The 13,970-nt window shown below is 36.4% G+C and overlaps 1 long non-coding RNA gene across 1 annotated transcript in view; it reads right to left on the minus strand.

The window, feature by feature from the left end:
- The window catches only part of LOC124640492, a 43,947-nt gene that overhangs the window by 12,187 nt on the left and 17,790 nt on the right, over window positions 1–13,970 (minus strand). The window lies entirely within an intron of this gene.

A 13,970-nucleotide genomic window follows, 5' to 3' on the forward strand; every position in this document is an offset into this window, starting at 1 on the left:
TTTAATTTCGGTGTGGAGGTATTTAGGTTGATAGCACACCTGCACAAATATTCAATGAATAATTAAACAATTTACCTCGTGTTGCGTGTTGTCGGGTAAGGTCGGTTGGTAGTGAGGCAAGTTGGCTGTATGTGGTTATGGGAGTCCAAGGCTTTTTTGTTCATGAGGAATTATAAAATTAGTCCTCTCAATGAATGACTTGACAACGTATGTGCCTTCGTCTGCACTTTGGGTCCAGGCCTGAGGTAACTCTTTCCTAACATCAAACTGCAAAGGTTTTTAAAGGCTTATGGTACGCGTTTTCTAATCTGATACTGCCTTCTAATGCATCCACAACTGGAGGAGTGATCTGATGACATCCCATGTCAAAAAGAGATCTACATTAACTTTCATAGAGACGCCTTTGAAGATTACAATATAAAGAAGTTGTAATTTTAACATGAATCGATAAAGAAATAGCAATTAAATAAATAAAAAAGCGTATCTCTTCACATATTTACTTAAAGATTTTCACAACAAAAAAAAAAAAACAGAAAATAAATAACAATTAACAGATAGTGTGTAAATAGAACACAGCACGGCATAGGGTGGGCGTACCCCACTTTCCCCTAAGGAATAGTAGGTAATGTTTACGCCGCATCTCATTAAGATGCCGACTCTCCCGCCTCTCCCCCACGTCGGAACGAAATTGTTCGACCATAAAAAATAAATAAATCCATAGCCCTTAACTATGCCTTTGATTGTTACGATTTTCACATTGCAACGCATGGAAAAAAATCTCAAAGAATGTTGAGTTTTAACAACCTTATAATAAGGTATAGTTTCGTTTGGGGACAGGGCGGTGGGTGGTTTTAGCGCAAATCAAAGTACGATACTGTAACAAAACGTTGCTTAGGGGTTTTTGATTAGATGGGAAAGTACGATAGTGTTTTTTTTTTGTTTGTGTGTTTGTTTGTAGAAGGAAAGAAATTACGTAAGCGAACAAATGATAAACATAACAGAAAACCTCTTCTATTTGATACACGAAATGATATAGCCTCGAGATCTTTCCCGGTTTCTTTGCACCTTTACTTTATATTATTTGTCTTGTACATAAATAAATGTGGGCAGCAAGTATGGCATAACAAGACCTGTTTTTTGAGATGCGAAATCGTAAGATTTCACCACGGTGGGTGTAATGAGAGGAAGAACAGACAGAGTAGTCCTAGCGGGGAATTCACAAACTCTTTCAACATGACATTGAATTACACAAATAACTACGTACAATGAGAAACATCAATTTAAAACTAACACTACCAATAATCACCTCAATGGCCGAGACAAATAAATTCGCTAACTGACCAATAAATCGGAATCACGGTACGGTACGACACGATACGGCACGATACGGCACGGTACGGTACGGGATATAAATCTTGTCTCGATCCCATGAGGCGAATCGTGGCGCATCGACGAAGGCACATATAATACCCCTTAATAAAGATTAACAAGCGGGGGTGAGAATAGGGTGGCTTTGAGATCGGAATTTGTGGAGAAAATCTTCAATGTATTTTGGATCAATTTGTTTCACATCGCACCTATTAAAAATTCCGTCTTGTTTCAGTTAAAGAGGCACCTACTTACACCAAAACAGTCTGTTTATCATATCCCTCATTGAATATAATCTATGTACATATTTCTACATATCTATATCTATCTAGCACAATAAGAGATATATTTTAATATTCAATTTTTGTAAAAAAATACTTTCTAAAAAAGAGATCGTCCCTTCTGCTCCCCGTGCTTTTTAAATTCTATCCGTCTTACCACAAAAACTTTTTAACGTCAGTTTAAGACTTGTCTAAAAAAATGTCAAATTATGACGTTGACATACGGTTCATTTTGGAGCCACATTTTTTTTAGACAAGTGTAAAACAGTGGTTAAAGTTTTTGTAGTAAGGCCATATAAATTTACCATTCATTGTAATCCACAGTGAATTTCTGAGACAGTCCTTAAAATATGCTCAGAATAGCATGGCCACGCTACACCCCGCCTTCAACTACAATCGACACATATCCAAAACGTCATAAAAACACAGCACGTGCTTCCACCATTGCCCTTTTCATCCTCTACGTGTTAAACTCAAAATTTACAACACCAATCGTAATAGCTTGAACAAAAGTGAGCATGTTGCGTTCTTTTGACAAGCCTGATCCTAATATGTCGATTTAAAACTACAAGTTGGGGTGTTAATCACTGGGTCATTTTCGTTTATTGCGTTGTAGGTCATTTGTAAATTGGTGTTTATTTGAAGTTAGAATGTTAAGTTTAATTGATGTCGTATGAAATGTTTCAGGGCAATGGGCCAAATGGTTGCAGATGCAGATATGCAGTTTCTGTCATTATGTTTTAAACCCCCGACGCACTAAAAGAGGTGTTACCTCTAAGTTTGACCGCTATATGTGTATGTTTGTCTGTCTGCGTGTCTATTTCTATGTCGCTACATGAGTATGTGACACCGTCATTCCTAGACGGATGAACCGATTTGTTACTTTCTTTAAAATTGCATTAATTTTAATCCTTCTACATCATTTAATAGCATTTTATATTCAGATATTTCTCCAAGTTGCGCCCAAAAAAGCTAATGCAACTTTTGTATTCGGGTAAAATATGTGATTGACCTATACATAAACAGTTTTATTGTACGTAGTATTTTTGTCTATGTGGATAAATTAACCTAAAACCATTACATGTTCCCAACACAGTACATTTATGTCGACATGGCCTTCATACCTACACAGCACAGGTATTTACGTCGCTCGCCATTATACCTAAATGGTTGCTGGTTAATGTATTATTAACCAGGCAGCCTTTTGTTACAACCTATTTTGTTAACTCACTATGAAAAGGAGTTTTGTTAGTCGTTGGGCTGTAAAGCGAACCCTAAAATCATGATGGACCTAGCTTTTTGCCAGCTGAGTATTTTGGCAGCTGAGTACCAGTGTTTTACATGGAGTGATATGGGCAACACGACACCCGGCCAACCCTGAAATCTCTAAATGTACTGTGTGTCTAATGTGTATCCGTGTCATAAAGTTAGAATATCGTAGCATATTATTTGACTGCTGAACGAAGGCCTATCGCCTTAGTTTCGGGCAGCCTTTATCGCATATTTTGAGGACTAATTCTCCTAGCAAACCTATATTTGTACCCATATTCAAAACTAATATAATACATATCTACAAGTAGGTACTTTTGCAGGTTGCAAGTATTAATGCATTTTTCTAAGATCGTATGTACTTTTTAAGTATATCCTGGACCAGTGACTGATGAAAGATGAAGGAAAACCACATTGCCCAAGCGTGGTGATAAACGCTCATCCTTCTCCGTGTGAAAAGAGGTCTGTTCCGTTCTGAGCAGTGGGACAATGAAAAAAGACGGATGATGATGACTTTCAACTTGTACCATTCAACCTACTTCGGTTCACTCCCAAATAATTTTTACATAGCAATCAGATAATTAATTAGCGTAATGAAATAGTGGCGCGTCAGTAAATAAGCATTGTTTGTCTGTGTGCGTGGCTCAGGCTTGATGCGGCTGCAATTAATGACGCTGGGCGGAAACCGCCCGCCCGCACGCCCGCCTAATTATAATTATTGTTTCGGAGTATATTATGTGTTCTGATGTGTTGGTATATGGTTGTTTTAATATTGTTTTGTTATGTGCTTGTGTTTTGAAATTTTCGTTTTCAGGTTTGAGACATATGAAATAGTACTTGTAAAAAAATTGATGCTCTGATTGTGGAAAAAACATTAAAACGAAAAATTCCTCCATATTTCTATAAAACTTCCATGAATGTAAGCTAATTAATAAAAAAAAGTGTTTAGTCATTGTAAACTAGGTATGATTTGATGTGAAATATCTTATATTTATAAATTAAGATATTTTACTTTTTCTACTACTTTTTGACTATTTTTCTTACAGTTGTCAACAATTCACTTTATTTCTTCTGTTTTTGATTAGATGTATCAATTGCGCTTCTTTTTTAATTCGTTCATTTCATCATTTTTCATCGATTGCTGCAGTATATTGTCGTTTTAGATAACATAACACCCACGTCTTCTCTTTAACATATAAACCTCAGCAACACATAAATGAAAACCAATCTACAACCCTTAATTATTCACACACAACCCCCACTAAAAACGGGTTAATTTCACTAAAAAAACAAAAGAGTATCTATCTACAGAAGCCTTCAGATGTCACTGTTAGCCAAGTGCCTTCATAATTAGCACTCGCTCTTGGCAAATACTTGGCCGGTAATTATATTTTTTATTACCCTCTTTCTTGAGAGGGTCAACAAATAAATTATTAAGGACTTGTTATTTTTTTTTTGTTGGGTTGTTAATGTACTGTAAAAGTGCCTACATAATGTTATTCATACCTACATCTTTTAAGGTTGAGCGCCTGCAAATTTTTAGTCGACTGATAGTTTGATCGGGCTCATAAATCAGTATAGAGATGAATGGTAAAGTTCACATAAGAACGACCAAGTACCCGACAAGAAAATAATTCGAGATTACCTTCTAAATAGCTTTTTTAGACTGCAATACCCTTCCTAGGTCCCAGCTGTCATTGAACATCCTTGGCAGTCGTTACGGGTAGTCAGAAGCCAGTAAGTCTGACACCAGTCTAACCAAAGCGTATCGGGTTGCCCGGGTAACTGGGTTAAGGAGGTCAGATAGGCAGTCGCTTCTTGTAAAGCACTGGTACTCAGCTGAATCCGGTTAGACTGGAAGCCGACCCCAACATGATTGGGAAAAAGGCTCGGAGGATATTGAGACTGCAATACCCTTAAGATTGTGTTTAAATGTTACTGAAGGTTCCGCGTGGAGTTCAAAATACGAGTAGGTAAGTATTTAGTCGATATGAAACACAAGGACTATAGGTATTTCTTATTTTGATGATATTACCAAGGGTATTGTTCCATTTGCCGAATAAATTATTTGTGCTGCATATACCGGAAAATTTGAATTCAAATAAATGGACACAATTAAATTGCATTCATCGTCCCACATATAGTTTCCTATTGGTTCAGATGTTGTCTGCAAACCGCATTTTAAGTTAAATGTTTGTTCAAAAATATATACGAATTTAAGTTTTCAATACGTTTTAACGAAAATTTTCTAAAATTATGGTTTCGGAATTTAGATTCGCCCATAAATAGTTCTTGTTTGCCTCTAAGAAATTAAACGATTATACATACAACGAAACAAATTCACCAATACCTACCGAATGTTACATAATTCCAAGATCACGAAATCACCGCCTACGGCGTAGCATTTCCCCGCGTAGCATTTCTCCGCGTAGCTAAGGATCAAAATCTACGCGGCTACGAAATACATAGATACGTATAACTAAATACACGTATAAGTAGGCTTATATCTAGCAAGATGCGGCTGCGTGGGGGCGATAGGAGCGCCGTGCTCGACCGCCCAGCGCCCGGATTAGACCCCGGACCCCGGCTTCCAAGAACCCAACTTTATAAGAGCGTGACGTTCCCAAGATATCGGAACATCTCTAATTTATAATGGCTACAGTATATACGTACCTACTTTTGATGGGTATGTTAGAAAGTTCTATTTTTAAATATAGATTTGATTTTATATTAAAGTCTTTGTGGAATTTTAACGGCAATTAACTGAATAATTTGCGAAGATATATAATTTTCAAATATATGTATATTTTTTTTGCCGTTAATTAATTTGAAAAAGGGCATAGAAAGTACTGCAATGACTGCACTTACATTCAAAATTATGTTTAGAATCTTAGGTTTTCGATCATTTTCCGAGTTGACCTTCTCTATATCAATTCTAGGAACATTTATTTTGACCGCTACAGAACACACAAGCGAGTTATTTTTGTCTGTCCAGGCGACAACGTCACACTACGGGTGGGTAACGACAGTTCACTGACATTAAGTACTTCAATGTAACACGAATAACAATGTGGAGTGTATCTGGGGTAAGCAGCGTGTCAATCACGCTGCTTACCCCAGATACACTCGGCGGACGGACTCAAGGACCTCCGTACAGGGTGCTGTGAAACTGGTGTGTTAGGTAGCAAGGGTGGTTCAGAGAGAAAATTGTGGGTTGGTGTTTTGATCATTGGTTCACAGATATGTATTTTGTATGGGAATACTGCTCATTGTGTGCCATATTACACATTGGTATCGTATATGGCATAGGTTTGTATGAACAAAAGTTGACATGTATATATCTTAAAAAAATATGCCATGTCGATGAGCCCATGATATAATGAAAATAAATAATATTTATTCGTCAAAAATAATGGAAATGCAGTTTTGGCCCTTAAACTAGGCTAGGCCTGTCTTGAGGATCAAAGTTGCATGCTTATCCATCACGAACCAAAAAAACATACGAAAAACAAAATCCCCACCTCCACTTTATCTTTTCCTCACACTCTATACATTAACATATTCCTTTTAATATCCGTGCGCGTTGCGTGCGCACGCGTCGCTGTTTGCGCCACGCGGCCGCACGGGCCCCGCACGCGGGCGTTCGAGGGTTAGCACTAATTTCGCTTAACCCTCGTAATGAGGGCGGATGGTCGATGTGACACCATTGTGTGATGAAATCGTTTGCTCATTTCTGTATCGGTTTTGGTTTGACGAGTTTATTAGGGTTTTGTATTGTGTTGTTATTTTTGATTAATATTGATCTGGTTGCTCAGTTTTGTAAAAATAATTTGGATAGTGAAACTAGCTACCTCCATCATTCATCTCGGTGTTGCGAGTAATTATGTACTTGGCGCGCCTTAGAAATTATGTAGAAGGGTGCATGAGGCTGCCTGGCTTTGATTTACTGAGATTAGTGCTATTAAACAAACAAACTCTTCACTTAATAAAATAACAGTCGATTAATCGTGAAATAAAATTGAGAATCTCAATAAAAAGGCACACTTTACACCACACACACATAGCTTATCATAGCCACACTCCCATTTTTTTTTGTATAGCTTTCAATATTATTTTGTCCATAAAAATTTAGGCACACTCATTTACAAGTGAATACTTGTAACATCTCCAAACAAAATCATATAATCTTTCAACCAACATAAACTACCAAAGATTAAAACACCTCAATGCAGACACGTCCCCTAATGCTTGGTAGGCAGAAAACTATCGTCGTCCTGATTGATACGGGCGGCAACAATGCCGTGTTTACATTCAATTACACACCCTGCCCTGTCCAATACATTCTATATGGATGTACATATAATGTATACACTTGCTGCAATGATATTGTCAATGTCTGGATGCTATTTTAGTATATTTTGGACTGGCAAGAAATTCTCAGAAGGAAATTTTATTGGTCCTTTTGTACTAGAATTTTTACCAATTTCCCAAAACGAAGGAGGTTCTCAATTCATCGGAATCTTTTATTTTTGAATGGCAAGTTTGGGAAGCCGGGCTCTGCTATAGTTTATTTGCTTGTCGTGTATTTTATGTATTAGTTTTGAAAGATTTTATTAACCCTTTGATCAATTGAAGCTCAGTCAATATTCTGAAGTTGAAGAGTTAGGGCAACATTGAATAGAGAATATGAATAAACTGTAACACTATCACTTCTTGAGCGGATCTTTTTCCCTTAACACAAACACACACACACAAAAATGACAAACCTACTATGTACATTGCATGTTGTCTCATCCATAACATTTATTACATCCGTGTTGATCTCCGCATCGCCATCCCGCCAATCACTCAGTTCACTGATTGTGATATATCTACTTACGAGCCCTTTGCATACCCACACACGACTGCCCACCTGACTATGTAATAAAACCTATACCTTTTACTGAAACTGCATAATATGTACATATATTATTGTCAAAGTCAAAAGATTGATTAAAAAAAGCCCTAACTTTGTAAGATTCTTATGATACGCCAAAGATGAGTGCAATTAAGGTTTTAAAAAGTTGGCGCCATCTAGAAGAATCAGCAAGTGCAAAAATTTTAAATATTCAGACCGAATTCGGTTAAATGTGTATTATTCACTTTCACTCGTATCGAACAGCAAACCCTCATACCCAAGAATAGCTGAACCATCAGTACTACAACAGTTTTAATTGCATAAGTAGGTGTTTTAATTCTTGATGTAATTTGAATGCTGGATAAAGTCATTCATGTCCTTTTTTACAGGGCTTTTCGAGTTTGTACCGCAATTTTTCAAACAAATGAATCTATTATCGAGCCGTTTCCACAATCGGCCGCTACAGACAATGTTTTAACCAGTAACTCATAGAGCCAGTTCTATTTGATTTATTTTGCCGACCCGCCCGAGGCATGAGCCCAACTATTTTAATATTTCATTACAACTAGGCACTCGCTCTAATAGCTTTCAATGTAAGGTTTTTATTGTAGTTAGCTCCACCACTCACAATTTGACTTTTGAGTTTTTGAACAGTTCAATTTTACTAAATGCTTTTGTTCTGCGCTGCTGTGAAATATTGAATCGTCCGTTATGTGCCCACGTTTTAGTAAAATTTAACTGTGTGTTTGTTGTGTACAGATGTGAATATTGGATTTGTTCTGCGGGTTTTTAGCGCATCTATTGTCCTATTGCTAAATTAATTGCTCAGGTTTATTGATGAAAGTTAAAACGTCGAATTTACATTTCAGGTTGAGCGTACAATATTATGTATTTTACAACTTTCAAAATATTCAAACATGCTATTTTCTCGCAACAAAACACTGATAGAACCTTCTCATAAAATACAACATAAAAGTGCTGTAAGCAAAACTGAATGTGCTGACTACAAGGGTAGCGGGTTCGAGTCCGCGCGGGTAACCCCATCGTATCGCAAGCGCGCCTTATTTGAAACACAAATATTGGTCCTCGATGAAACTTTTCCACCGTCTACGGGCGTTTATTAATATTTTATTATTTTGTCTTGTTACTCCGTTTCGGAAACTCCCAACTTCCCTTGTTACAAACTCCGGCTCTAAAGCGATTATATTTTAAATTATTTTAATTAAAACACTGTGCAAACGTCTAAGTACAGGCACTGCTTTTGGGAATTATTAAATGAAATGTTATATAACTGGGATTTTGTATAACGTAGGTACTTTTGTAGCGTTGGTCCTTAGGTACTTGGTCAATATTAGGGTCCAATGTTTTAATGAAACTGTCAATGTGTTTGATTAAGTAACTACGTTGCTTATTTAGTGTAAACGGTTTTGTTCTCATATTGGCAACATTAGGAATCCTTGTGTGGTACACAAAGGATGCATACAAACACTTCATGAACTACAGAAGAGAGATTATTCAAGAAGGTTAGGTTTTATTAGTCACATTAGGACATACCAAGAGATGGGCCGCTATTATCACCCAGTGGACACCTCAGGATGGACACCGCAGGCGGGGTAGGCCCCGGAAGAGATGGCGTGACGAACTAGACGCCTATCGTCCGGATTGGTGGACACGGTCGAAAGATCGGGAAGGGTGGAATCGAGATGGGGAGGCCTTTGCCCAGCAGTGGGACACTACAGGCTAGATATAATAAAGGACATACCAGTTTGCCGTCGTTAATCAGTCAAGTTTTACAATGAGTTCCTTGGAATATGTAATAGGTATATGTATGTAAACACTTATTGTTCAAAAGCAGCATACAACAATTACCAACTTCTAGCAATAAAACTTTTCTCAAAAAAAAGTATATCGCCTTATCTTCTACAGGTTGTCTTATACTGTTTTTATTTCGCGTCGAGTTTCGCTAAGTGTAAGCGACACAGTTTGCCGAGTCGATTAAAAATATTGTTTACAGCCGCCCCGGTGTTGCCACACGGAAAATACTGTAAATATTTATCTCCCCACTCCACGCTGTCTTACTACTCCAGAAGAATGTTTAGGACAACAATGAGGAATTGACAAATAGGTTCTACTTGAATTTGTAGGTTAGTGTTACGACGGGATCTTGGTTAATTTGTGACAAGCTTCTCTTCGCGGTCTGGTCAGTGTAACAGTTGATTTATGCCAATTATGTTCGTGTTCAGAATAAGCAATATGTATTTACGGTGGTTACAGAGGTTTTGGGATACCGAGGTTACTGTCGGCGGATCGCAATAACCTATCCTGTGTAGTTTGGCTTGCTGAAGACAGGAATTTGGCCTTACTTGTACAGAGCTTACGTCAAAATTCTCTAACGAGCATAACAAAAGATAAAAAGTCTATTCGAAGTTAGAAGGAATAGGGTTTATGGAAACTAAGCTAATTATTACATGCTATATGTCAATGCAGTAGCAAATTTTTGTGTTGGTTTTATGAACTTATAAAATTATTTTGTGCCCAATTAGTACAATAAACGCGACGGTAGGCTTCTATTCTTAGCTAAGACGAGAGAATCTGACTAGCTAAGGGTCTCTGCTTAGTAACTTAAGGGTAGGAGTCAATCAGATCAATAAAACTCGCTTGACGGCTTCCAATAAATGTAATAACCAGTTTAGACACTCCCACACAACATTGAAAGTAAACGCCTTCAGTTCAATTAAAACAAAAGGGAAACAAACATTCATAACCGGTGGACCAATTGTGATTTCAAAATTACACTGTAGACAATTTAAATATTCAGAGTTTAAACCTATTACAAGTTTCCTACTCAAACTAGTAGCTCGGAGCTCGGCTTAAAGTTTTTGTGAATTTTCCACAGCCAGCAAGATTAACGTTTTCCGAAGGCCGACGGAACTTTCTTGTTCGTTGATTAATTAAATTGCTTCGCAGAAATATTGTAGGCGAAAATTTTAGTTGGAAAAGCGAAGGAAGTTTTATGGAAATTTTCTTGTCGTGTCGTGAAGTAATTTTCGTTTTAATAGACGTGCTTGTTTTTTTTTATGTTGAGTTTAGGGTTTGTTTTCCTTGTGAGTTTCTTAGTATATCTTTGTGTCCTCGCGAAAAGAGATAGACGAGGTACGTATAAGTAGGTTTCCAATCAGTCAAAATATTTCCATCAAATATTCTCGGAATTATCGAATTTACATGCTTGTAATAACGTTAATTATATCTAGTTTCCTGAAAATGTATAAGTCAATATTAGAAGATCGAAAATTGAAGCTATTTCAATTTTGAATGAAGCATGATTGGTACAGTGTGCGAAAAATAAGCAGTGACCAAAAAAAGCAATAGTTGCGCCATTCCTAATCCTTATTATTCGCAAAATGTGATATTGTCACATGAATAGAATAAACGCAAATAAAATCCCCACTTGAAATGGCGGGAACACTTGATAAAAGCGGTTAGGGTATAATCTCCGACCATTTTGTTTGTTAATTTAGCTAGGAGCCGTCAGTTTGCGCGCCATTTTCAAGGGTTCTTAATGCTGGCAACACATGACGTGGCAAAGACATCGAGTGATTGTGCCTGAGAATATGAAATGAATGTTTTTGTATCTTTATTTTTGTAGGATTTGTTACTGGCAGATAGTCTTGAAGATCGAGTGTTCTTTTCATAAATATTTGTCTTAGAATCACAGCATGTTTAAAAACTGTTTTCGATTTACACTGCCTTAAGTGTTCTGATTTTATTTGGTGAACTAAAATGCATTTTGACGTACATAATAGGCATGATGACAAATTTTTAAATTCCTTTGTATGATGTAGGTATACGTCTATTTTATATGAAAAATTATTAATTTTAAGAAAATGCGAAGTTTTTTTATCAAATAATTGCATTTTTCTCTGTCCACTTTGAATCCGGCGCGAAAACGCTTGTCAGTGTCATGTCGTCACTTGTGACGTCACGACTGAAATTACAAGACGCAAGTAAACAACGCTCGCGCAATAATTAAGTTTTTAGTGTTATTAAATATGAATTCGAAAGGGCATAGGTGTTGTGGGGTCCCCCAGTGTAAGAACACATCCAAAACAACTCCTGATAAGTTATTTGTGTACGTTCCTCACAATAAAAAAATACGAAACAAGTGGCTTAAACTTGCAAGGCGAGATTCAAAAGCAATATTGCCCAGGGTACAACTTTATTTTTTTGTTTTATTTTTTGCGTTTCAGCTGTACGTAACTCACAGCGTCATCACCATAGGATGGCCTGGAGGACCTAAAAGAAAAATCAATTTATAAATAAAGGGTAGAACCATGATAATAGATTTCATTAACATTTACACCTGATAACAAATACATTGTCAAAAGTAATTTTAAGGAATTATTTATAACTAAAATTGTTTTAAATTAAACTAATATTCTAACATGGAAGTTTTTTTAATTAAACTAGTATACTTACATGGAAGTTTTAACATTTCTAAATTCAGCTGAACAAAAATCTTTATTTGATGCCAAAAACTCTCCCAGCATTATGATTTCAATTCTAGGCAAATTAGCGCTGTTTGCCTTGATAAATCCGGGCTCCATAACTCGTGTTATAAACAATTAATTAATTAAAAACAAAGATCGCAGTGGAAGTTCACATTAACGAAATGTGACGTTCGCGCGCTTTCGCGCGAGTTGTTTTGAGAGATGACGTCACGAGCTCTGATTGGTGTTCAAGATATCATGGCGGATTGCCTTATTTCGTAATTTTATTTTATAAAAATACACATTAATCACATTATTAATAAAGAAAATAATGCGCGTTTTATATTCCAAGCTTCAAGTTTAATTTAATAAATATATTATTTTAATGATTTTTGATTACTGTCATCATGCCTATTACGAGTGTATTATTTACTCAGAATTTGTCGTTGGGTACCTAAGCCTAAATGACTTAAACAGCCTCAGACAAACATACAACGAAATCATTAGAGGTTTACAGCCCTATCATATCTAATGAATAATTATTATACCTGTGATATGTAACTTTAAGCCACCGCACAGTTATGTAATGATAACACGCTCTAATCCTCATATAAATCACGGGCTTGCAAATTTATGAGCCCACTGAGCACATACGTACATATTATACGTAAATTATCACATGTCAGGCGCTTAAAAACACACCACCCTTTTGATATATCGTCTCCGATAACACGAATTACGCGCGCACCTACTATTTATAGTCTACGTTAAATTTTTATACATGGCAAGTATTAATGACATTAGAAAAGGAACGTCAAAAGTAATACAGTTTTTCAAATTTGAAATCCTATTGTGTTCTAAACACGTGGCGGTGTTGTCATATCTGTAGCCTTTTTTTCTTTTCTTGCCGGCCAGCATGTGTTATTATTATTCTGTTCTTCATTCACCTTTCTTTGTGCGGACAAAGCCAGGCCCGCGGAACTATGGGGCTCTTGTAATGCGTGACATTATGTTCAAAGCATAAAAGAACTTAGAATGTTAGAAGAAATATGTTACGCGCTTATTCAATGTGTATTTCGGATGTAAAACAAACTGACATCGAATGTAAATACTATTGTTGAGTGTTGTCATACGTAAAATAACATTCATAATAGTTATCTAATGGCCTTTTTGATGAATGGACAGTTTGTAAGTGAATTTTGTGAGCTGCGTATTCCTAAAACGTAGTCATTATGTCTTTGTTCTTATTAAAGTACCTACTGTTTACATTAGATTCCTATTTGCATAGCTGAATCGCCTTTAAACTTAGCTTATAGGGGAGTGTTAGCTGTTGTAGGTATGAAATTACCTATTATCGTCTATCAGCACTAGAAGTTTTGGGATGTTTGTCAAGTTAACTAATTTCTAGAAAAGTTATTCAAAATCCTTAACCCGGGAAAGAAGACGTTTTTTACGAAAAATAAGTATATAGTTTCTAGTAGCACAAATTTAGGTACAGCCAAAACATTTCACAATTGGGTTCATAGTTCGATATCATATCGCTTTTACAATTCTGTACATTTAATTCAATCTTTCAGTTAACAACCAAACAGTTCTTTTAATTACTTATTATTCATCACGTTGACAGCACGCTCACAAAATGTAGGGCACCAGAAAAAAGTAAAAAAA

Source organism: Helicoverpa zea, chromosome 20 (assembly GCF_022581195.2).
Source record: "Helicoverpa zea isolate HzStark_Cry1AcR chromosome 20, ilHelZeax1.1, whole genome shotgun sequence".
Classification (NCBI taxonomy): domain Eukaryota; kingdom Metazoa; phylum Arthropoda; class Insecta; order Lepidoptera; family Noctuidae; genus Helicoverpa; species Helicoverpa zea.